General features: G+C 34.7%; 1 protein-coding gene across 5 annotated transcripts in view; it reads left to right on the top strand.

Annotated features, from left to right (window-relative positions):
- Positions 1-23,304, top strand: part of NSRP1 (nuclear speckle splicing regulatory protein 1) — a 54,060-nt gene that overhangs the window by 7,156 nt on the left and 23,600 nt on the right. The window contains exon 3 of one of the 5 annotated variants that reach the window (XM_077851897.1): positions 118-290. The exons of the other annotated variants lie outside the window; for them this stretch is intronic. The gene's annotated coding sequence lies outside the window, so the exon portion shown is untranslated. The remainder of the gene's footprint in view (positions 1-117; positions 291-23,304) is intronic. 5 annotated transcript variants of the gene reach the window in all.

Below are 23,304 nucleotides of genomic sequence, written 5' to 3'. Positions count from 1 at the left end.
GAAACCTAAGAAAATGCAAGAGGAGAAAAAAAGACAGCACTAAATGATAGAAGTCTGTTACAAGGAGTGGGACAGATGACAAGAGAAGTCTATTCTTTTCTTTTTTTTTTTTTTAAGTAAGCTGTACACCAAGTATGGGACTTGAACTCACGACCCCATGATCAAGAGTCACATGCTTTACTGACTGAGCCAGCCAGGTGCCCTGAGAATTTTCATTTCTGTTCCCAACCTATTGGAAGGTAAAATTAGAGAAGTAGCTGAGTGAACCCAGATTATGAAGATGAGATGAGGTAGGAGTTTATTATCTTTTTTAGGAAGGAAATGCTACTATTAATCATGAGTCCTTGTAGATATGTATAATTGATTTGTGAATCTATATTTAAATCTATGCATTTTTAGCCAGACTTACTTATGTTTGCAGATGGGCAACTTTTAAAAAAAATTTTTGGTATGAAATATAATGCGCCAGCATTATTGTATTTTTCAGCTTGAGTGTTTTGTTTTATAATTTCTATCTCTTTATTGGTATTCTCTATTTGATGAGACATTGTTCTCATACTTTAGTTCTTTAGATGTTTTCTTTGGTTCTTTGAATGCATTCTGTGTATGGATCATACTTTCTTGTTTCTTTGCATGTCTCTTAATTTTTGATTGGGAACTGAAAGTTTAAAATACTACTGTTTGCCAACTCTGGAAACCAGAGCCTTTCCTCTTTCCAAGGTTTATAGTTTTTTGCTGTTTTTTGTTGTTTTTTATGTAATGGCCTTGCTGAACTAATTCTTAAAGTTTATATGTTTTGTTGTGTGTGGCCACTGAACTCATGTTTGGTTAGCTTAGTGGTTAGCTAATGATTTGACAGAGATTTCTTTAAATACTTGTTAACTAATAAGTCTCCAGTCTGCCAAGGGGCTCTAATTGCAGGGCATGTCTGCAGTATACCATCAGGCATTTTACAGCTTTGCCTTAGCCTTCACTTCTTGCTTGTGCAGAGCCTCAGGGTCCGTTGTGAGAGTTTAGGACATTCTCAGGTCTTTCCTGATCAGGCACAAATGTCTGTATGCATGTGGACTTCATGATCCTCAGGAATATGGGAGAGCTTTCAAAGCCCCCTATTGAACATCTTATTTCTCAACATTTTTAAAGCTTTTTGTTTAGCCTATTGTTTTCCCCAAATGTTACAACTGGTATGCATTATGGCAGGCAGCCCTGATGTTCAGCAGTTGTCTTTGATTGTTTTTGACAGACAGCTCCAGGGAAAAGGCTCTTTTACTTTGGTGCTCTGTCAAGTTAAATAAAGGCAGCCTTGTGAGTGGTGTGTCTTCCGGGAACCACCAGACAGGTCCAATAATAATTCTCTGGGATAGAGGTTTTGAAGGATCTCTAACCCCATTCTGCCTTCTCTAGTGGCTGCTAGACTGCTGGTTTCTGTAGCACAATACAATCTGCCATGGTTGTAGGCTGTTGTTTTTAGGCTACCATGACACTAGGGAGGGGATGATGGAAATGGGGGAAGTTAAAATGTTACAGAGTTCTTACTAGATTCAGCTGTTCTTGAATAAATGCTCCCTGGACTCCTTTAAGCCTTTAGTTAATTTCCAGAGTTCTGAAAATACCAATTCTGACTTTTTTTTTTTTTTTGCCAGTGTTAAAAAAGAAAGTTTTGTGCATCCATATTCTGCCATTTTCAGTGACTTCCCAAGGTATCTTTTAAGCTTCTCCAATACATTTTTGTACACTTCAGATAAAGTCCTCTTCCTGGTTTTTAAATCACTATTGGCTTCCCATTGCTCTTAGTATGAGGACCAGAATCCTTATTTTTGACTTGCAAAGTCATACATTGTCTTGCTATTCTCTTGCTGTCTTGCCCTATTTGAGTCTTTAAAATTGCCTTAGTAAGTGAATTTTAGTGCACTTTCAAGTACACATTTTAAAAACTAAGTATCTTGGGCAGCCCCGGTGGCGCAGCGGTTTAGCGCCGCCTGCAGCCCGGGGTTTGATCCTGGGGACCCTGGATCGAGTCCCACATCAGGCTCCCTGCATGGAGCTTGCTTCTCCCTCTGCCTGTGCCTCTGCCTCTCTCTCTCTCTCTCTCTCTGTGTGTGTCTCTATGAATAAATTAATAAAATCATTAAAAAAATAAAAATAAAAACTAAGTATCTTGATTGGACTTGTATTGGTTTTATAGGTTAGCTTAGAAGACAATTGATATTTTAATATTTTAGTCTTTTCATTTATAAAGACGACATATGTCTTTATTTGTTTAGGTGTTTTATATATCCTTTAGTACAATTTGAAAATTTCTTTCAGATCACACACATCTTTTATTTATCTAGGTACCTTCAATTTGTTGCTGTTGTAGAAGGGACTTTTTTTGTGAATTATTATTACTAGTACATATGAATGCTGCTTATTTCTTTTATTGATTTAATTCTGGTTCCTATATAGATCTCATAACTTGATGATTTCTTTTGAGTTCTTTTCACTAATATTTCTTATTCCTCTGTGTGTGTGTGTGTGTGTGTGTGTGTGTGTAATTGCATTACCTGGAAACTACAATGTAGTGCTAAATAGAAAACAGTGATAGAAACATTCTTATTACACATCTGACTTTAATGGGAGTTGCTTATAAAGTTTTATAATTAAATGTGATGTTTGAGCTGTAAGTTTTTGGTACTGTTTCTAGTTTACTAAGAACTTTTATTATAAATGAGTATTAAATTTTAATCTTTTAGCATCTATTAACATGAATTTATTTTTTGAAGTTAAGCCATCCTTATATTCCTAGAATTTTTTAATTATTATTTAGTCTGATTTGGTGCACTCTTGCCAGTCTTTTTACTGGTGCTTTCCATTTCTGAGGTCTTTGGCTTAATTTCTTTTCTTTTATTTTTTAATTTCATTGTTGAGTAGTTTTTCAGCAGGTGCTCATAGGGACATATTTTCCTAACAATCTTAATTATTAAGAAATAATTGCTTATTGCTTTTATCACCTAAATATCTGCTTGAATGGGTGTACTATTTCTAGAATAACAATTTATTTCAAAACCTTGTAGCCATTAGTCATTTTCCCTGTTGTAGAATATTCTTATGAGAAAGTACAATACTATAGTGTTTTGTTTTTTTTTAATCCCTCTTCTAGATGACTTTTTTATTGGCTTGGACAACTAGTGGGTATTTTCTTTTTATTCTTTAAGTTCAATGTGTTTTGGTGCAAATAATTTGGAATTATTTTTTCCTGGAATGAATTGTTGCTTTTTATCTAAATATTTAATTTTTTCTGGATGCCTGGGTAGCTCAGCAGTTGAGCGACTGCCTACTGCCTTCAGGTTCCGGATCCGAAGGGGGAGTCCCATATCGGGCTCCCTTCGGGGAGCCTGCTTCTCCCTCTGTCTAGGTCTGTCTCTCTCTCTGTGTCTCTCATGAATAAATAAATAAAATCTTTAAAATTAATATATAAATAAATATCTAATTTTTTTCATCATTTCCCAAAAATTTATTATCACTGTATCAGAATACTTTTTCTGATCCATTTGCTAGGTTATCTTTTTAGAGGATCATCTTGGTTTTTATATTGCTGTGCACTTATTCATTATGTCACTCAACAAATATTTAGTGATTTCTGTTCTGTGCCAATGAAACAAAACAAAGCCATGGCCCTTGTGGAGCTTACATTCTTGTGAGAGGAAGAGAGGTGATAGTTATCTAACAGATAAGTAAATTACATGTTAATTTACAAGGTGACAAGGACCAAGATAAAGTAAAGCCAGGTAACATAAGAGTTAAACAGATATTTGGGGAAATTAATCAATTTTTGTCTTTTTTCTCTGAATTAAACATTATCTTAAACCTTTGTTGGTATTTAGGTCTTTTCTGTTTTTTGCTGTTTCTGATTTATTACCTCTAATGGTGTTATTTCAGTCCTCAGTATGTTTTCTTAGTTCTTCAGTCTCCCTTTCCATCCCTTTTATTGTTTTATTACCTGACCATTAACTCATTTGATTTAATTTGTGGTCTTATTCTGAAGGGATTTGACAGGGAAGAGAGAGAAGAGTTAGAGATGATAACTTAAAGGAATAATAGTAGAGTTAGTGGAATTTTCCTTCTTGTTTTCTTAGGATAGAGATGATTTATGTATGTTTAAGCTGGAAGGGAAGAAGCTAAAGAAAAGAAGAGATTATATAGCTAAGGAAGCAAAAGTGTCAAGCAGTAAATTGGTGTATATCCCACACAGAGCACTTGGGTAATAGTAAGATATTTGAATCTGGATCTGCCTGATTCCAAAGTCCATGCTTTTAAACATTATAATACTTCCTTTGAGAGGTAGGTTGTTTATAATAGAATTTTAAAAGTTTGAGAGAGCGGTGCCTGGTGTCCCAGTCTGTTAAGTGTCTGCCTTTGGCTCAGGTCATGATCTCAGGGTTCTGAGATCTAGCCCCACCTGGTGCTCTCTGCTCAGTGGGGAGCCTGCTTCTCCCTCTCCCTTTGCCTGCTGGTCCCCCTTGCTTATGTGCACTCTCTCTCTTTCTCTCTCTCTCTCTGTCAAGTAAGCAAATAAAATCTTGAGAAAAAAATTTTGAGAGAATGGATTTCAGAAAAAGGGTTAGTCTGGGGACTGGCAGAGATCAGACAGACTTCAGAGACTCCGTCTTGTTTACTGGTTGGAAAAGGAACACAAATAGAAGTTATGTTGAGACATGGTTTTTACCATGTGAAATTGCACAGCTCTGCTTCCAGTGATTTAGGAATATTTTAAGGAGATGGGGCTATTAACTTTCAACAAAGTGGATATTCAGTTGTCCAGAATATTTTTTTGAGGAGTTTCTCCCCAGGGTTTTCAGTAGAGGTGTCACTACTTCCAGAGGGGCATTGGGAAATTTTTATGGCGGCTCCTGCTTATTGTAGTTTTTGAGAGTATTATTGACACCAGTTTTTGATGTGGGCCAGGGAACGTGGATATTCTGCATTTCATGACCCCCATCTATATAGGTAAGATCCTATAGATTAAAAACTATAATTTTATGAGGCTATCCCTAAGTTCTTTTTGCACATAAACACAAAATCTTTTGTACATTTTTTTTATTAAATAAGTTTAACCAAAATTTTAATACTTTTAGAAAAGTATTCTTACATGGCAAAACATATGCTAAAATTTCCACTAATTTGTTTTGTACATCAAGAGATTATATCTTATTTTGTTTTTACCAGGGGAGAGGGGGAGAGAACTTTTACAGAGAGTTCATTTAAAAAAATTCTGTCACCATCATCAATATCACTTGTGATATTTAGTTATCAGTTCTGCAGTAGCATTTGTATCTATAGCATTAATGGTGATTATAGTGAGTCTATGTAGTAGAATGATACTTTGATACTTACTATTTTCTAATATGCTTATGCAGTTACACATAGAAATATAGTATTATTCCATTATAAATTACTTCCCTTTATTCTTTATAGTTCTTTATGGATGTATATGTGTGTATCCAAAGCTGCACAAAAAAGAAGGAATATGTCTATAATTTTAAAAAATTGTATAGAAGGTTTATTATCTGTGTTTCATTTCAATATAAAGAGCCCTATAAAAGAAGGGTATTGAGTATAATAGGACTGAGAAGTACTGTTTAGTGCCTTTCCCAGTGATGTAAAATGGTTCATTTATTGTATATTAAATTCCCATAGATATGTGGGTCTGTTTCTCTAGACTATTCTGTTCCATTGATTTCTTTCTGTAATCCTTTTCCAGTGCAGTTTTATTTCAGTTACTCTAGCATTATAATTTGGTTTGATATATTGGTTCTAAGATGCTTCATTAGTGATACTTTCTTGAGTCACCAGAAAGTGTCAGTGGAGATTTTCATTTGGCATATCATTATTGCCTCCTGGGTGACAGCTATTATTTTTAAGATGTCATCAATTTCTGAGACATTAAAATGTGAAAAAAATGTGTTGTAAAATCATTGAAATAGGGTGTTGTTATCTTCATTTTACAGTTGAGTAAATGAGCAGAGAGTTTAACTTGCCTAAGATCACATAGTTAATTGATTTCATAGCTCATATGCTTGATTGGGGTCTTTTAAATTTATTGTTATATTTTTTCTAAGTATTTATTGCTGATATATAGCAATAGTTACATTTGCTCTAGGTTCATGGTAAATACCCTTTTTCAAATTGGAGAAGTTGCCCTCTGTTGTAGGTATATCATTTCTAAATCTTTTTGTTTACAATTTTTGGGTAATCCTGTCTACTGGGTCCATCTCTATAGAGTTCTGTCAGATGCTCCTCCCTGTGAGAGAATATACTTTCTGCCCTTGATACTAAGCTTATCCATGAGACTTGTTTAACTAGTGGAATGTGAGTGAAACTGATAAGCTATATCTGAGCAGAAGCTTTCAGAGCCATCTTGATTTAGGCGTTGCTTTTCCGCTCTGCCGATATGAACAGCGTATTGCAGATAGGGTCTGCCTTCAGCCTGGAATGAAGTCAGTATGGACCTACAAGCCATCCATAATGGACATGTAGCATGAGCAAGAAATAAACCTTTATACCGTAAGCCATGGGATTTTGGTTTTCGTTGTTTTTTTTTTTTTTTAAGATTTTATTTATTCATGAGAGATGCAAGAAAGAGGCAGAGATATAGGCATAGGGAGAAGCAGGCTCCCCTATAGGGAGCCTAACTTGGAACTCTATCCTAGGACTCCAGGATCATGACCTGAACCAAGGGCAGATGCTCAACCACTGAGCCACCCAGGTGCCCTGAGTCATGAGATTTTGATGATGTTATTTGTTAACACAGGATAGATTAGTGGAAGTTGACAATAATCTAGAATGCTGAAAATTTTTATTAGGCATTTGGATTGAATTTTATCACTTTTTTTTTTTTTTTGACATCTATTACTATGGTGAATTACATTGATTTTTCTAAAGTGAAACCACTCTTTACTAGAATAAACCCTCTTGGTCTTGGTGTATTTATTCCTTTATATGTGCAGCTGGATTTTATTTGCTTTTTTTTATTGTGGGAAAATATACATAACATGAAATTTACCATTTAGCCATTTTTAGATGTGGAGATAGGTACATTTACATTGTTGTACAATCATTACCACTCTTTAGAACTTTTTAAGCTGTAATATGGAGTTCTAGAGATCCCCAAGATCTTTTCATGAGGTCTGCAAAGTCATACTGTTTTCATAATAATAAGACACTATTTGCCCTTTTTTAAATTTTTTTATTTTTATTTTTTATTTTTTATTTTTATTTATGATAGTCACACAGAGAGAGAGAGAGAGAGAGAGAGAGAGAGAGGCAGAGACACAGGCAGACGGAGAAGCAGGCTCCATGCACCGGGAGCCCAACGTGGGACTAGATCCCGGGTCTCCAGGATCACGCCCTGGGCCGGAGGCAGGCGCTAAACCGCTGAGCCATCCAGGAATCCCCAGCAATCTTCTATTAAAGGGATTCACCGAAAATATAAAACACTGCCACTCTTCTTAATTTATTTGTAAAGTACATTTATTTTTCATAAGAATGTCATTAGCATGAATGGATTTATAGTTATGATTCAGTGAATTAATAAAATTTTCTTTTCTAATATCGAATATGGTAAATATTGATAGGATGACTCATGTAATAAGCAAAAGCTCTTTGGGTCCTCAGTAAGTTTTAAAAGTATTAAAAAAGGTCCTGAGACCAAAATATTCAAGAACCTCTGCCTTAGAGTAGTTAAAAGGTGTTAAAATGGGCAGCCGCGGTGGCGCAGCAGTTTAGCGCCACCTTCAGCTGGGGGTGTGATCCTGGAGAGCGTGGATTGAGTCCCACGTTGGGCTCCCTGTATGGAGCCTGCTTCTCCCTCTGCCTGTGTCTCTGCCCCTCTCTCTCTCTCTCTGTCATGAATAAAGAAATAAAATCTTTTTTTTTTTTTTTTAAGAAATAAAATCTTTAAAAAATAAAAGGTGTTAAAATGCAGGGCGCCTTGGGTGGCTCAGTTAGTCAAGCTTCTGCTTTCAGCTCAGATCATGATCCTGGGGTCCGGAGATCAAGCCCTTCGTCAGGCTCTCTGCTTCATGGGGAGTCTGCTTCTTCTCCCTCTGCCTCTCTCCCTGCTTGTGCTTTCTCTCTCTCAAATAAAATCTTTAAAAAAATAAAATTTGTTAAAATGCAAAGTAATATATTTGCATTTTGTCCTTGACTATTTCCATTTCTTCTTTTTTTTTTTTATTTGTTCAGATTTCTACTTTTCAGCTAATGTCCATTTACATTTTCCTAAATAATCGTTCATTTTTTTTCTAGGGATTCGAATCATACTTGCAGAGAATTTCAATAATAGTTAAAACGTTTTCTTAAAATCTCTTAATTTGTGATTCTGTCTGATTGTATTCCTGAAGTTTATTTGTTTTCTCCTTTTTCTTGGTCAGACCTGGCAAAAGTTTGATTATATTATTTATTGCCTTCTCGAAGAATCAGCTTTTCGATTACTGATCATATTCACTCTTTCAGTTTTCTATTATATTACTTTTTTCTTTGTTATTTCCTTATAATTGTTTTTTTTTTTTATTTTGTTTTTGTTTTGTTTTGTTTTAGGATTTTATTTTTAAGTAACATGGGGCTCGAACTTAAAACACACATACTCAATTCAACTCACATGCTCTTCTGACTGAGCCAGCCCAGTGTCCCTTTGTAATCTTTCTCTATTCTTGGTCTGTTTTCTTTTAAATTCTTTGACTAAAAGTCATTTTTCTTTCCTAAGAAACTTATTAATAGCTATAAGTGTTTCTACAGTCCTGCTTTGCAGGTCACAAGCTTTGGTTTTTAGTGACCTCATATATTTTTTAAAAAGTAGTTTATAATTTATATTTTGTCTTTAATACCAGAATCATTTAGAATTTATTGGGGTTTTTTTGTTGTTGGTTTCATCATGCTACTTCTCTGTCTTGTACTTGCATAAATATGTTCTCAAGTAATTCTTTTGGAGAATTAATGATGTCCCATTATCTGTCTGTGGGTAACAATCTTTGAATCCTTGCAGACCTGCATATGTCCTTATTTGGCCTTCATACTTGAAAGATAGTTTTGTTACATATAGAATTCCAAGTTCAAAATTATTTTCCTATAGAACTATTAAATATAATACTTTGTTTTTATATCCACTATTTATAAATGGAAGTATGTGATATCTAATTCTTTGTGAGTAATCTGCACTCCCAACTCCCTTCAGATGTTTTAAGGTTTTTCTCTTTATCCTTGGTATTCTAAAATTTTACCAGGCTTACTCAAGTTCCTGTGTTCGTTCATTCCAGCTAATGGCAGAAATGAAATTTCTGTTATTTGCCTTTTCCAAAAAAAGGCAGAATATAAGAATCCACTTGTATTGCTGCTTCTGATGCAAAAACTTCAGTTAACCTATCTTCTGTCTTTTCCTGTTTTCTGTCCCTTACTTAGCGTTTGTGGCACCTTGGGAAATATTCCTACCTTCTCTAGCATTCAATTTCTGTGGGCAGTTTGGTTTCTTGGCTTTTATCTTCCTCACATTTTGAGTCCATTGAAGGTTCCCATTGTTTGTAGCATGATTATGGATTTCCTTTCTGTCATTTTGAGGGTTTGGAGGAGGAGAGGAAGAAGAGGAGGAGACGGCTGCAGCATGTATTAATTTGCCACCTTAAACCAGAAGCTTTGCATATTTTCCTAGCTTTAAGATCTTGGGCAAATTGTTTAATCTTAGTTTCAGTTCCACATTAAAAAAAAAAAAACCTCAAAAAAAAAAAAAACGGAAAAAAACCCTCTATTTTTTAATATGGCCTACTAAAAGTTTATTTTAAGGATTAGAGAGTATATCTTAAATGCCTAGTACATTGTGCAGCATAGAGTAGATGTGTAATAAATGGCACCTATAGGGATGCTTGGGTGGCTCAGCAGTTAAGTGTCTGCCTTCGGCTCAGGGAGTGATCCTGGAGTCCCAGGATTGAGTCCCACATTGAGCTCCCTGCATGGAGCCTGCTTCTCCCTCTGCCTGTGTCTCTGCCTCTCTCTCTATGTGTCTCTCATGAATAAATAAAGTCTTAAAAAAAAAACAATAAATGGCACCTATATTGCTATGATATTGAATGCCTAGAGTAGAAGTGTAATGAATGGTACCTAGATTGCTATAATAAAACTAGTATCTTCTCTATATCATCATTAATCATTAGGCACCTGAAATTTTCTTGTGCTGTCTCCATCTTATGTTGTATTTGACAGTCATAATTTTGGTAACCTGACCTTTTTTGTGTCTTTAATAGAATCTTGATCTTCATGTTGGATTGTGGCCATTAGCAGAGGGCCATTGTATTAGAAAAAATTCCATAAAGAAGACAGTAATAACCATAGTTATATTTTTGAATTACTGGTTTGTTTGATTGTATACAATCTTATTGTATCTTTTTTACTCATTTTTTTAATTAACAGTTTCTAATTAGAAGATAGTAAAAGCTTTGCTTCCAAATTTACTATTAAATAACAAAGTTAGCTTTTTATTTTTCTAAAACCATACACATCTTCCTCATATATTGACAGGCTTTGTTATTGCTTATTCCAACTTTACCATAAAAAAAATCATTAAAAATTTTTTTTCCTGTATTTTCATGTTGTGTTTCAGTGTGTATAGTGAGACAAAAAGCAATAATCCCCCATCTCATTCTTGGATTTATCAAAAGCTGAAAATAAAATAGATCAGATCATTTCTGGAACAAAATTACTTTATTAGTTTAGTAATAATTTGAGGTTACTTTAAAGATAAGAACCAGCTTTTGGGAGAAGATTGATTTCCTGCCTTTGGGCTTTATCTGCAAGAACTACATCTTCAGTGTCAAGAGATTGTGTATTTATAACTGAACTCTAATAAAGTCTGTACTGGGGGTGCTGCACACCTGACTTAGTCATTGTGATTATATATTAGGTGCCAAACTGTTGCTTGTCTTTAAAAAAAAAAAAATTTGCCAAGTGTATTTCATTAAAATTTGTGTGGGGAGGACTGCAAGACCTTGACTATTGATCATAAGTATGCCAGTTATTACCAATATAGTTAATGATGTCCCATTGGAAAATAAGTTTGTGTTTTTAAGTGGGGTAAAATACAATTTTCTTCTTATTGGTGAATTAAGCAGTAATTGGAAGAGGTCATTAATTGCAGTAAATTATAATTTTGCTAAATCTTATAAAATATTTTCTATAGCTCTTTGACTGATGCAACACAGGATATTGAAAACCATGTTCTCAGTTTGTTTTCTTTAAATCTGTATCTTGTACTTCATGTGAGTGTTAAAGAACTGTACTTTTTTTGATGAACCATAATTACCCTCCTTTAAACACTCTTTTTATATTTCTCCTGCTTTTTGCTGTCTTTCTGTCACAGAGAAGTTACCACACAGAAGAGAGAAGATAATTTCAGAACTGCATTTTTCATGACATTTTCATATCTGTGTGTATATGTCTTTCTGGAACTGAGACATTTCTTTGGCAATGGAAAGAACAGTTACATATGTAGTAAACTTTTTTCAAACAGAATTGTTAGTCATACTCTTTGTTTCAAGGCACACTTAAATTATCAGCCTGTACAAAGCTCTTTTCCTGTTTTATTATTTTTTCTTTTTATCCGTAATCCCCTCTCCCATTCCCTTTTAAACATACCCTCGTGTGTTTGATATATAGATGTGCTTGAATACGTGTCCTCTTGTATTGTGTTTTTGAGCATGTGTGTTTTATATGTATAAATATCAGATCTTTTTTTCAGTCAACACTGCATTGCAACGTGTATACCTAGTTGATTGTAACTACAGTATTTGTCAATTTTATTTGATATCATTCCCTCAGAAATAAGCATTTAAGTTACCTCAGTTTCTCCTACCACAACAGTACTGTAAAGAGAAAAAAAAAAACTGTTCTCATACATGTCTCACCAAAGAGTTCCTTTGGGGGATATATCTAGGAGTGAGATTTTTTATTTTTTTTTTATTTTATTATTTATTCATGAGAATACACAGAGAGGAGACGGAGAGAGAAGCAGAGGCACAGGTGGAAGGAGAAGCAGGCTCCATGCAGGGAGCCCGACGTGGGACTCGATCCAGGGTCTCCAGGGTCACGCTCTGGGATGAAGGCAGGCGCTAAACCGCTGAGCCACCCGGGCTGCCTGGAGTGAGATTTTTTAATCAAAGAGTGTATAGGGGCAGTAAGCAGTAAGCTAGAAAGAGCTTAGGTTTCTGAATGACATGTGTACTAAATAGTTGTCTTGCCAAACTGAATTGCCCCATTGGAATAGTTATTTAAGAAATATATAAACTTAAGCCCAATATTCAAAAGCTAGTTTACTATCAAGTTTAGAGTTGACTGTAATGTAGCATTTATGGAGGATAAATTCTCTCTTTTAAATGTAGCCAAATCAGTTTCCTTCTATATGATTTATGCTTTATAGAAGTCTTGTTTAAGTAGATAGTCACTGCCCTGAGGCTCCCAAGATTATTCTCTCTACTATTGGATTTGTGATACCTTTTATATAAAGATCTGTAATCCATATTGAATTCACCTTTATACATGTGAGGTAGGGATCCAGTGTTACTTTTCTTAAAATGGTGCAGGTGTCTTGCAGTACCATCTATAAATAATGCATGCATTTCCTCCTGATTTATCAGCCGTCTTTATCATGTCAAGTTTCCATATATCTGTGAATCTGCTGCTAAGCTCTTGTTTATTGTTAATATGTTGCTATGGCAATTATACAAGTTTTATTGTTACGGCTTAGTAGTAAATCTTACTCTCTAGTAGAGTGAGTCCCTTTATACTTCTCTTTAAACTTGATTGAATTATTTTTAGATGTTTATTCTTACATAGACATTTTAGAGTAAGTTTGTGAAATTTCTTGAAAACTAAAACAAAGCCTTCCTGATTTGTACTGGAACTGCCTTGCATTTATGATTAATCTTTAAGGAACTACCTCTAAGTGTGGTATAGTTTTTGAATCATTTAGACTTCTTTATGAAGTAATTTTTTTACCCCATTAATGTTCTCTGCCTTATCTTTAGGTTATATCCTAGATAATTCATAAAACTAATTTGAGTGATACTTTATTTGCCTTTTGACTATTTGGTACAGAGCAACGCTGTTGATTTTGTAAGTTGATTTTGCATCTGGCAGTCTTTCTAAACTCATTTACTATAATTTGCCTACTCTTCTAATCCTTATACCTTGCTTTCTCCCACCCCCATTTTATTATATTAGCCACATCTTCCAGTAACATGTTGAACAAAGCCTCAATGGGCATCTTTTCTTGTCTGTATCATAAATGCAATGATTATGAAGTTTTCCATTAAGTTTGATGTTGATTAGTTTTTAGTATGTAGGCTTTATGAAGTTATTTACCTTCAGTCATAGTCATAGTTTACTGGTAACTTTATAATAAATCATAAATACATATTAAAGCTGTCAGATGACTTTTCTGAATCTACTGAAATAGTAATTTTCTCTTGTAGTCCATTATTAAATTGATTTTCAAAATTTTTTAAAAGATTTTTTATTTATTTATTAGAGACACACACACACAGAGAGAGAGAGAGGCAGAGGGACAAGCAGGCTCCATGCAGGGAGCCCGATGTGGGACAGGATCCCAGGTCTCCAGGATCACTCCCTGGGCTGAAGGCGGCGCTAAACTGCTAAACCACTGGGGCTGCCCTAGATTTTCAAATATTAAACCATTCTTGTATCTCTTGTTTATTTTTGAGCAGGATGTTATTTTTAATATACTAATAGATTCAATTCACTAATTCTTCATTTAGGAGTTTCAGACTTCTATGTTCATAAATGAAATGGGCTTTAGTTATTGTCTTAAAATGTGCCTGCAGATTTTAATTTATGGAGGTGACATTAACATGGAGAGGTCAGTGCATTGAAAGATTATTACTGTTTGCAAGAGAAGGGAGCATGCTAATTCCAAATACAGGGGATACAGGAACCACCAGGTTTGGTCAGGAGGCAAAAGAAGGAGCAAGGGGAAAGGCAAGGCAGGGCAGTATAAACAGTTTAGAATTTGCTAGTTTGAATAATGTTGGCAGGCTCTGGACTATAGAGGTGATCTCCAGTTGTTAGTATCTGACCCTTAGTGCTTAGGGCAGAGGAATAATGCCTCCTAGAGTATAATAACTAGGCTAAGTAAAGGAGATGATTTGAGTATGAGCTCTAGGTTGGTTAGTTTACATAGGAAAGATACATTCCTGGACTAACCCTTTGCATTCTGTCAGGAATTGGCCAGTCCTGGTAGAGATAGTTTCTCCCTATTCAGTGAAGTCACAAATGCCAGAGCATCAAGAATACAGAAAATAAGAAAATACATTTAATGTAATTGGCCTTATGGTAGATGGATGCCAAATAGACAAATACAGAATCTAAGGAAACACAAACAGCTCTCTGTTCTTTTCTTATTACTAAGTTTTTTTTTTTTTTTTTTTAAGATTTGTGTATTTATTCATGAGAGACAGAGAAAGAGAGGCAGAGGGAGAAGCAAGCTCTCCGCGTGGAGACTGATGTGGGACTCAATCCCAAATCTCAGGATCACGCCCTGAGCCGAAGGCAGTCACTCAACCGCTGAGCCACCCTGGCGTCCCTACTATCTAGTTTTGAAATCAAAATTATGTCAGCCATATAAAACATGTTAGGTATTTCCCTCTTTGCATTCTATTATCTGTAACACATTGCAGAAAATAGAGATTATTTGCTCCCTAAAAATTTGGGAGAATTCAATTTGTAAAGCTATCAGGGTTTACGGCTCTTTGGGAGAGGATGTCTTTTTGGTTTTTGGTCTCTTCAGATTCCTTAACCAATTTAAGAAAGTGTATCCATTCTGATTTTCAGATCTATTAACCTGAGATCTATGATCTTTTATAATGTAAACAAAATATTATTTTATTATGATAGTACTTTTAAATCTTTTGTCTATCATCACCTGTATCTCTGTACTTTTCTTGATTAATCTTGCCAGAAGTTTATGTTTTATTAATCTTTTCAAAGAACCAGCAATTTATTTTATTCATCTTTTCATTTCGTGGGTTTCTACTCTATTTGATTGATTTCTGCTCATATCTTTGTTTCTTTTGTTTTTTTTTAAGTTATTGTGTAGATATTTTTTCAACTTGAGTTTAATCTTACATGAGTATATAAATCTGTAGGTTTTTTTGTGTACTGCTTTAGTTATGTCTTATAAATTTTGTTATATAGTATTTTTATTGTTACACTTTTTGTAACCTGAGAATTTAGTATGGCTTTTAAGTTTCTAGACATATGGGTAGAGGTTTTTTTTTTAAGATTTTATCCTTTCATTCATGAGAGACACAGAGAGAAAGAGAGAGAGAGGCAGAGACACAAGCAGAGGGAGAAGCAGCCTCCATACAGGAAGTCCTATGCGGCACTCGATCCCAGAACCCCGGGATCATGCCCTGAACCAGAGGCAGACCCTGGACTGCTGAGCCACCCAGGCGTCCCTAAAAATATATTTCTGCTGCTGTTTCTTTTTTGTTATGGGTTTATAGTTTTATTGTTAAAACCAAAGAACATAGATTATATGATGTTTGCTTTGTGGCCAGCACATAGTTTTTATAAATGCTTCTTCTATCTTTGAAAAGCATGTACTTCCTACAGTATGTAAGTTCTCTATATATTTGTTAGAGCTTACTTGTATTTTCTGTAATTAATCTTTTCCTGTTGATCAATTAGTTTTGGAGAAGAATAAGTTAAAATTGCTATCTAAAATTGTTGATGTCCTATAATGCTGAGAATTGTTGCTTTGTGCCTGTGTTTGTAACATTATTGCGAAGAAATTCATATGCCATAAAATGCAGTGGTTTTTAATACACTCACGTAGTTGTGCAGTCATTATTATTACTTAATTTTAGAAAATTTTTGTCACCCCAAAAAGAAACTGGTGCACATTAGCACTCACTCCCCATTCCCCCTTTCCCCAGACCCTGGGGACTAATTGACTTTCTGTCTCCTAGTCAGTGGGTTTGCCTGTTCAGGATTTCAAGTAAGTAGAATCATAAAATATGTGGCCTTTTGTAGTAACAAAACATGGCTTCTTTAACACAGCATAGTGCTTTCAGAGTTTTATCTGTGTTTTAGCATTTATCAACACTTCATTCCTTTTTTTTTTAATAGTTTTTTTTTTTTTAGATTTTATTTATTTATTCATGAGAGAGAGAGAGAAAGAGAGACAGAGACACAGGCAGAGGAGAAGCAGGCTCCATGCAGGGAGCCTGAAGTGGGACTCGATCCCAGGGTTCCAGGATCAGGCCCTGGGCTGCAGGCGGCACTAAACCGCTGAGCCACTGGGGCTGCCCTACTTCATTTCTTCTAATGGCCAAATAATATTCTCTTGTATATTATGCCATATTTTGTTTATCACTCATTTTGGTGGGCATTTGGATTTCCATTTTTTGGTTATTAAGAATAATGCTGCTATGAACATTCATGTACAGGTTTTTGTATAGACATGTTTTCAGTTCTCTTGAGTATATACCTAGGAGTGGAAATGCTAGACTATATGTTGTCTCTCTGTTTAACCTTTTAAGGTATTGACAGACCTCAATATTGCTGAATCATTTTACATTCCCACCAGCAACATTTAAGGATTCCAGTTTCTCCATGTCCTCATCAGCACTTACTTTTTTATTTTAGCTCTTCTATCGGGTGTGAAATGACATTCATTGGGGTTTTGATTTGCATCTCTCTGATGACTGATACTGAGCTTCTCAAGTGCTTGTTGGCCATTTATATATCTTCAGAGAAATGTCTATTCAAGTCTTCAATCAAGTCCTTTGTCCATTTTTAAATTGGTTTTAGTCTTTGCATTGTTGAATTGTAAGAATTTTTTATTCTGGATACGAATTCCTTACTGTATATATGATTTGCAAATATTTTCTCCCATTCAGTGGCTAGTTTTCCACTTTCTTGATGGTATTCTTTGAAACACAACTACTTTTAATTTTGTTGAAGTGCAATTTATGTCTTTTTTCAGTCATTGCTTGTACTCTAGGTTTAGTAGGTCTCACAAATTTTGTCATGTAATGTGTAATCCATGATCACAAGATTTATTCCTGTTTTCTAAGTTTTATAGTTTTAGTTCTTATTTTTAGGTTATGGTCCATTTTGAGTTTTTTTAATATGGTATGAAGTAAGTATTCAGCTTCATTCTTTTGAGTATGGGTATCTAGTTCCAGCACCATTTATTGAAAAGACTTTTCTTTCCCCTGTTGAATTGTTTTGGTGTTTTATTTATTATAAGAAGCATAAATGTTTATGTATGCTAGTTCTTGATCTCTTTTTCCTTCAGTATATAATACCTTACTTTGTCCTTTATATTTGTTTTTGCCTTCAATTCTGTTTTAATTTTCTAATTATTGTGAAGCTCTTGGTTTATAGTTGTCTTCATATTTTTTTTCCTAGCCATTTATTTTCAGCATTTTTGTGCCTTTTGGGATTTAGCCTCCTTAGGCTATTCCTATTGACCTCCTATTCCTACATTTAAAAAAAAAATCCAATCTTAAGAGTCTCTCTTTAGATCAGTGAGTTTGACTCATTTACATGTATTGGAATGTTGGGTTGGAACTTTTTGTCACATTATTTTGTATTTTTTATTTATCATACTTTTTTTTTCTTTTCCCATTGAATAGATTGGATTTTCTTTTCATAGTTTAAAAGTTATACATTTTGTTCTATTTTAGTTAGAATTTTGGTCATTGTATGGTAACAGGTAGTAACTATACTTCATGGTGAGCATAGTGTGACATATAGAATTATCGAATCTATATGCAGAACATAGTGATGTTCTGCACCTGAAACTAATATAACGTTCTATGTCAACTGTACTGCAATAATAAATTCTTTTTTTAAAGACAAATGGTCATTTTTAGTTCAGACTTTTTTTTTTTTTTAAGTCCAGACTTTCATTTATGTATTTGGGTTTTTTAGTTGTGGTTGTTATAAGTATTTTTATATACATTACCTACTTCCCTTCAACCTAAGTACTACAGCAGACTCTGGCCTCCTGCTGTTCCCAACCCCACATCATCACTGTTTTTATGTCATCTAGTAAGTGAGATGTTGGCAAACTATGGCCTATGTGCCAGCAGCCTGTTTTTAAGTAAAGTTCTATGGAATATACTGAGATCTGTGCTATCTGTTATGGTAGCTACTAGTCATAGAGAATTTTAATTTTAACCTTAAATAAAATTTAAAAGTTAGTTCCTTAGTCACTCTAGCCATATTCATGTTGTCCGTAAGCTGCATGTAACTAATGGCTACCATATTGGACAATGCAGATATAGATAGAATACTTTAGTTACTCCAGAAAGTTCTATATTATACTTAGCTACTCTAGATACTTGGCTCTGGATGTTTGGCTACTCTATATTGTTTGGGTTCTATGTTTTCCTTTTTGAAGATAATAGTAAGTTTTACTAAATTATTTGTTCACTTCCATGTATCTTACAGTGACGTTTCTTGCTGGGAATAATTCCTTTAATGGGTATTTTCAAAGAGAGCCTTTAATGCAGGAAATCTTTAAGACTATGTTTAAGATATCTTTACTTTTTGGTGATAGTTTACATGGGTATAAACTTTTTTTGGGGGTGGGTATAAACTTTTTGGTTCAAAATTCTATCAACTTTTTTTTTTTTTAAGATTTTATTTGTTTATTCATGAGAGACAGAGGCAAAGACACAGGTAGAGGGAGAAGCAGGCTCCATGCAAGGACCCCAATGTGGGACTCGATCTCGGGACTCTGGGATCACAACCTGAGCCAAAGGCAGATGCTCAACTGCTGAGCCACCCACGTGTCCCTCTATCAACATTTTAAAATAACTCTGCACAGTAATTCTAAGAATTACTTTAAATCTTGTGTTACTGATGAGATAATCTGATGTCATTTTAATCTCATTCCTTTATAGATGAACTACTCTGTTAGAAGCTTTTAGAATTTTCTTTTTGTCATTGATTCTCTTAAATTTCGTTGTATAAAGATGTTTATGTATATATGTATGTTTTATTTATCCTCTTTTTGGCATTCATAGCTCTTTAGTTTGACTTTTTTAATTCTAGAAAATTCTCACTCATATATTTCTGTGAATCTGTTTAATTTATACATCTTCTGTGTCTTCTGTTTTTATGAAGTTAATATTCCATCATGTCTCTATACCTTTAAAAAAAGTCTTTTTTGTCCTTTCCTCTTATGTCTCACGAATGTTTCTTAGTTTAGTAATTTCTGCTCACTAAAACATTTTTCAGCTATACCCATTAATCCATTCACGTATTTCTTTTTCTTTCTTTTTTTTTTTTTTTTAATTTTTATTTATTTATGATAGTCACAGAGAGAGAGAGAGAGAGAGAGGCAGAGACTCAGGCAGAGGGAGAAGCAGGCTCCATGCACTGGGAGCCCGATGTGGGATTCGATCCCGGGTCTCCAGGATCGCGCCCTGGGCCAAAGGCAGGCGCCAAACCGCTGCGCCACCCAGGGATCCCATTCACGTATTTCTTTATATTTTCATTTTAACTATATTTATATTTTTTATATGTACACCTTATTTCAAACTGTTTCTTTCTTAAAAACTTTTTTAAAAATTTAATTATTTAGGGACGCCTGGGTGGCTCAGAAGTTGAGCGTCTACCTTTGGCCCAGGGTGTGATTCTGGGATCCAGGATCAAGTCCCACACTGGGCTCCTTGCAGGGAGCCTGCTTCTCCCTTGGCTTGTGTCTCTGCCTCTGTGTGTGTGTGTGTGTGTCTCTCATGAATAAACAAAATATTTTTTTAAATTTTTATTTATTTATTCATGAGAGGCAGAGAGAGAGAGAGGCAGAGGCAGAGGCATAGGCCAAGGGAGAAGCAGGCTCCATGGAGGAAGCCCCATGTGGGACTCGATCCTGGGACTCCAGGATAATGCCCTGAGCCAAAGGCAGACGCTCAACTGCTGAGCCACGCAGGTGTCCCTCTTAAAAACTATTTCTATTTCAAGTTACCCACATCCTCTCATGTCTGAGGTTATGTATTATGGTCATTTAAAATTTATATTCTTACTGGCTCTTTAGTTCTCTTTTTTCTGTGTACAGTTTTTGTATTTTTTATCTTTAAAAAGATTTTAATAGTTCTTTTACTTCTTCAATGCTTGATTGGGGTTTTTTTCTATGAACACATTTTCCATTGAGATTTTCAACCACATTAAATTAGCTGGTACTGTGTTTGAGAGGAGTGGTCAGGTAGGAGAAAGGAAGAAGAACCTCAGGGCAGAGAGCCTGTGATGTTAGTTGGAATTTCCATCAGACTGCAAGTCTGGATGATTTGCATCATCCATCAAGTGACCCCTCCTAATAACTCTGTCAGAGGGTTACTCTTTATCAGGACCAAACTTCCATGAAATTTTGTTTAGCCAATGGAAAAGGAAAGATTGGGGTTGTCACCATAGCTAAACTGGAGTGCTGCTTTGACATTACCTCAAAGCAATTGCTTTTTTTTTGTCCGATGAGGCTGGAGGAAGACATATCTAAAAAGCTCTCCCACCATCCAGCCCCCTAATTGTGTACCATATACTGTTCAACTCTGGGTTACTACTCTTCCCTTCCTCTGTCTAGACAAGCCAGTGTTCATTTCCCCAATGGTTTTTCAGTTTTGTTTGTTTCTTATATCTAGCCTCTCACTTGTAGAACAATTTCAAAGGGACAGAGCTTGGGTTAATATCTTATCAAGAATTGTAAGCTGAATATGACTAATTTAAAAATTATGTACTTTTGAAAAAACATTATGTACTTTTGGCTTTTGATTACTTAATTTTTTTTGTCACAAAATTTTCTAATTTTTCTAATTATTAATTTAAGCTTTTACTAGTTGTTTACCATTTAGGAATCATATATTGTCTTGACAGTGGGAAAGGAACAAAGGGAGGTCCTGGGCAATGGAAGGAAACTGGTTTAGGAATATTAAGTGATAATTCAGAAAGTGGATAATGTAGATTTCAGTGCACTTTTTTTGTATCGTTTTCTTGTTCAGAAGTTTTAAGTATCATTATTTAAGCATCTGATGTCTAGAAATTATAATGGGTGCTACTGATAGAAATTTGAATAAGAGGATCTCTGCTTTCAAGGAGCTCTTTTTAATACTTTATGAAAGTGAATTTATATATAATTTAGGTTAAAACTAAAATATCTTCACTTCTGAGAGAAGCTAAAATTTCAGAAGCTACTAAGGGTGTTTTGTTAGGATTAGGGCCATTTCTCTTTGAGCACCCAGGGATAAAAGGCCAGATGGAACAACCAGCCTTACTTTGAGAAGAATTTTTTTTGTGGGCTCCTTTTCTTGTACACAGCTTTTGTTCATTCTGCAGTCTATTTGACTATGATGGTTTTTGGCTACATATGGCTTCATCTGATTTGGGCTACCCTGCTTTCTCTTCTTGAAATCAGCCTCTTTATCTTTTATGCATTCCAGGAATGATTTGCTTTGTGTACTTGGACCCTGCTCTTTAACTTGTCTCTGTCAGTCTGTTGATCTGTTGCATAATAATTTGCCTCTACTACCAGATTCCTGCCTCTGAATTTGCTCTGTACCTGTCTCATATGTAGTTGGTTTGACATATATATTCTCTTGGCTTTGGTTTCTAAATATGCCCTTTTGTTCTTCCTGAGGTGATTCATTGAGGCTTTCCTGCAACTGATTTTCTAAAACACTGGTCAGCCCTGTCACTGGTTCAGATCCTCTCTTCTTTCGGTCTTCCAAATTTTTGAGTTGTAATAAGCACAGCTCATTTTATTTTAAAATTGTTATATATATTTTTAAATTTATAATTACCTACCACAGATAAAAAGAGTCTATAGTTTTTTTGTGTATGGACTGATGTTATTTTACTTTTTAAAAGCAGCCTTATTGAGCTATAATTGATAACATACATGCACCTACTTACAGTATACAGTTTGATAAATTTTGACACAAGTATATTTCATGAACGGTCACTGAGATAAAGATAATGAACGTGTCCAACACACCTGAAGATTTCCTTCTGTCCCTTTGTAGTTTCTCCTTCTTGCCCCTTCCTATCCTTTCTCCAACCCCCAGGCAACTACTGATTTGACTTCTATAACTGTAGTTTTCATTTTGAGGGATTTATATAAATGAAATCATACAATACATACTTTGGTTTAGGGACACGGGTGGCTTCTTTCAGCATAATTACTTTGAAATTAATTAACACTGTGTGTTTCAGTAGTCTACTCTCTTTTCTTGCTGAGAAGTAGTCTATCCTATAAATATACCACAATTTGTCTAATTCACCTGTTGATTATTTGGATTGTTTCCAGTTAGAGCTGTTAAAAGTAAAGTGGCTATGAACATTTGTATGGACCTAGATTTTCATTTCTCTTGGATGAATACCTAGGATTGTGTTTTTAACTCTTTAAGAAACTTCTTAATTCTTTTCCAAAGTTGGTACACCATTTTACGTTTCCACTACTAATATATGAGAGTCCTAGTTGCTCTAAGTCCTTTGTATGGATATATTGTTACTTTACTTTTTAATAAAACATTTTATTCTTTTAATGTTCTACAACTTGTGTTTACAATTAAATATTTAATAATGCCTGGAATATATTTTGATGTTTGTTAAAAATAAGGTAAGATGTCAGTTTTAATATTTCTTTCAAAAGGCAGACAGTTGTCTCCACCTCATTTTATTAACTAGTCTATCATATTCCCATGGATTTAAAACTTGCCTTCCTAAGAAATTGTTTCAGAAAAATACATTTTTCATCTTTGCCCATTTTTCAAAACCTAAATGTTTAGATATTAGAGAAAAATGTAGAATAAATCAGAAAGTTCTCCACTTGTAATGTGATAAAGTATTTTTTTTTAAAGATTTATTTATTTATTTATGATAGAGAGAGAGAGAGAGGCAGAGACACAGGAGGAGAGAGAAGCAGGCTCCATGCACTGGGAGCCCGATGTGGGACTAGATTCCGGGTCTCCAGGATCTCGCCCTGGGCTAAAGGCAGGCGCCAAACCACTGAGCCACCCAGGGATCCCCATGATAAAGTATTTTAAGGAGGTAAAATTATGAGGATCATGTCCTATATATGAGATATAATTGAATTCTCAATGGAAAACTTGTCATAAGACTTCAGAAATACACATTCATATCTTTTGGATAAAGTATAATTTTCTGTTCAATGCATAACAGTTCTAAAGACACAGGTCTGGATGAAGTGATCTCTACCAGATAATTTGTATGATTCTACTTCTGATTACTATTTCTGCA

Source organism: Canis aureus, chromosome 16 (genome assembly GCF_053574225.1).
Source record: "Canis aureus isolate CA01 chromosome 16, VMU_Caureus_v.1.0, whole genome shotgun sequence".
NCBI classification, from domain to species: domain Eukaryota; kingdom Metazoa; phylum Chordata; class Mammalia; order Carnivora; family Canidae; genus Canis; species Canis aureus.
Note: the sequence above shows the minus strand (reverse complement) of the source record. Positions and strands in the feature narration are given on the sequence as shown.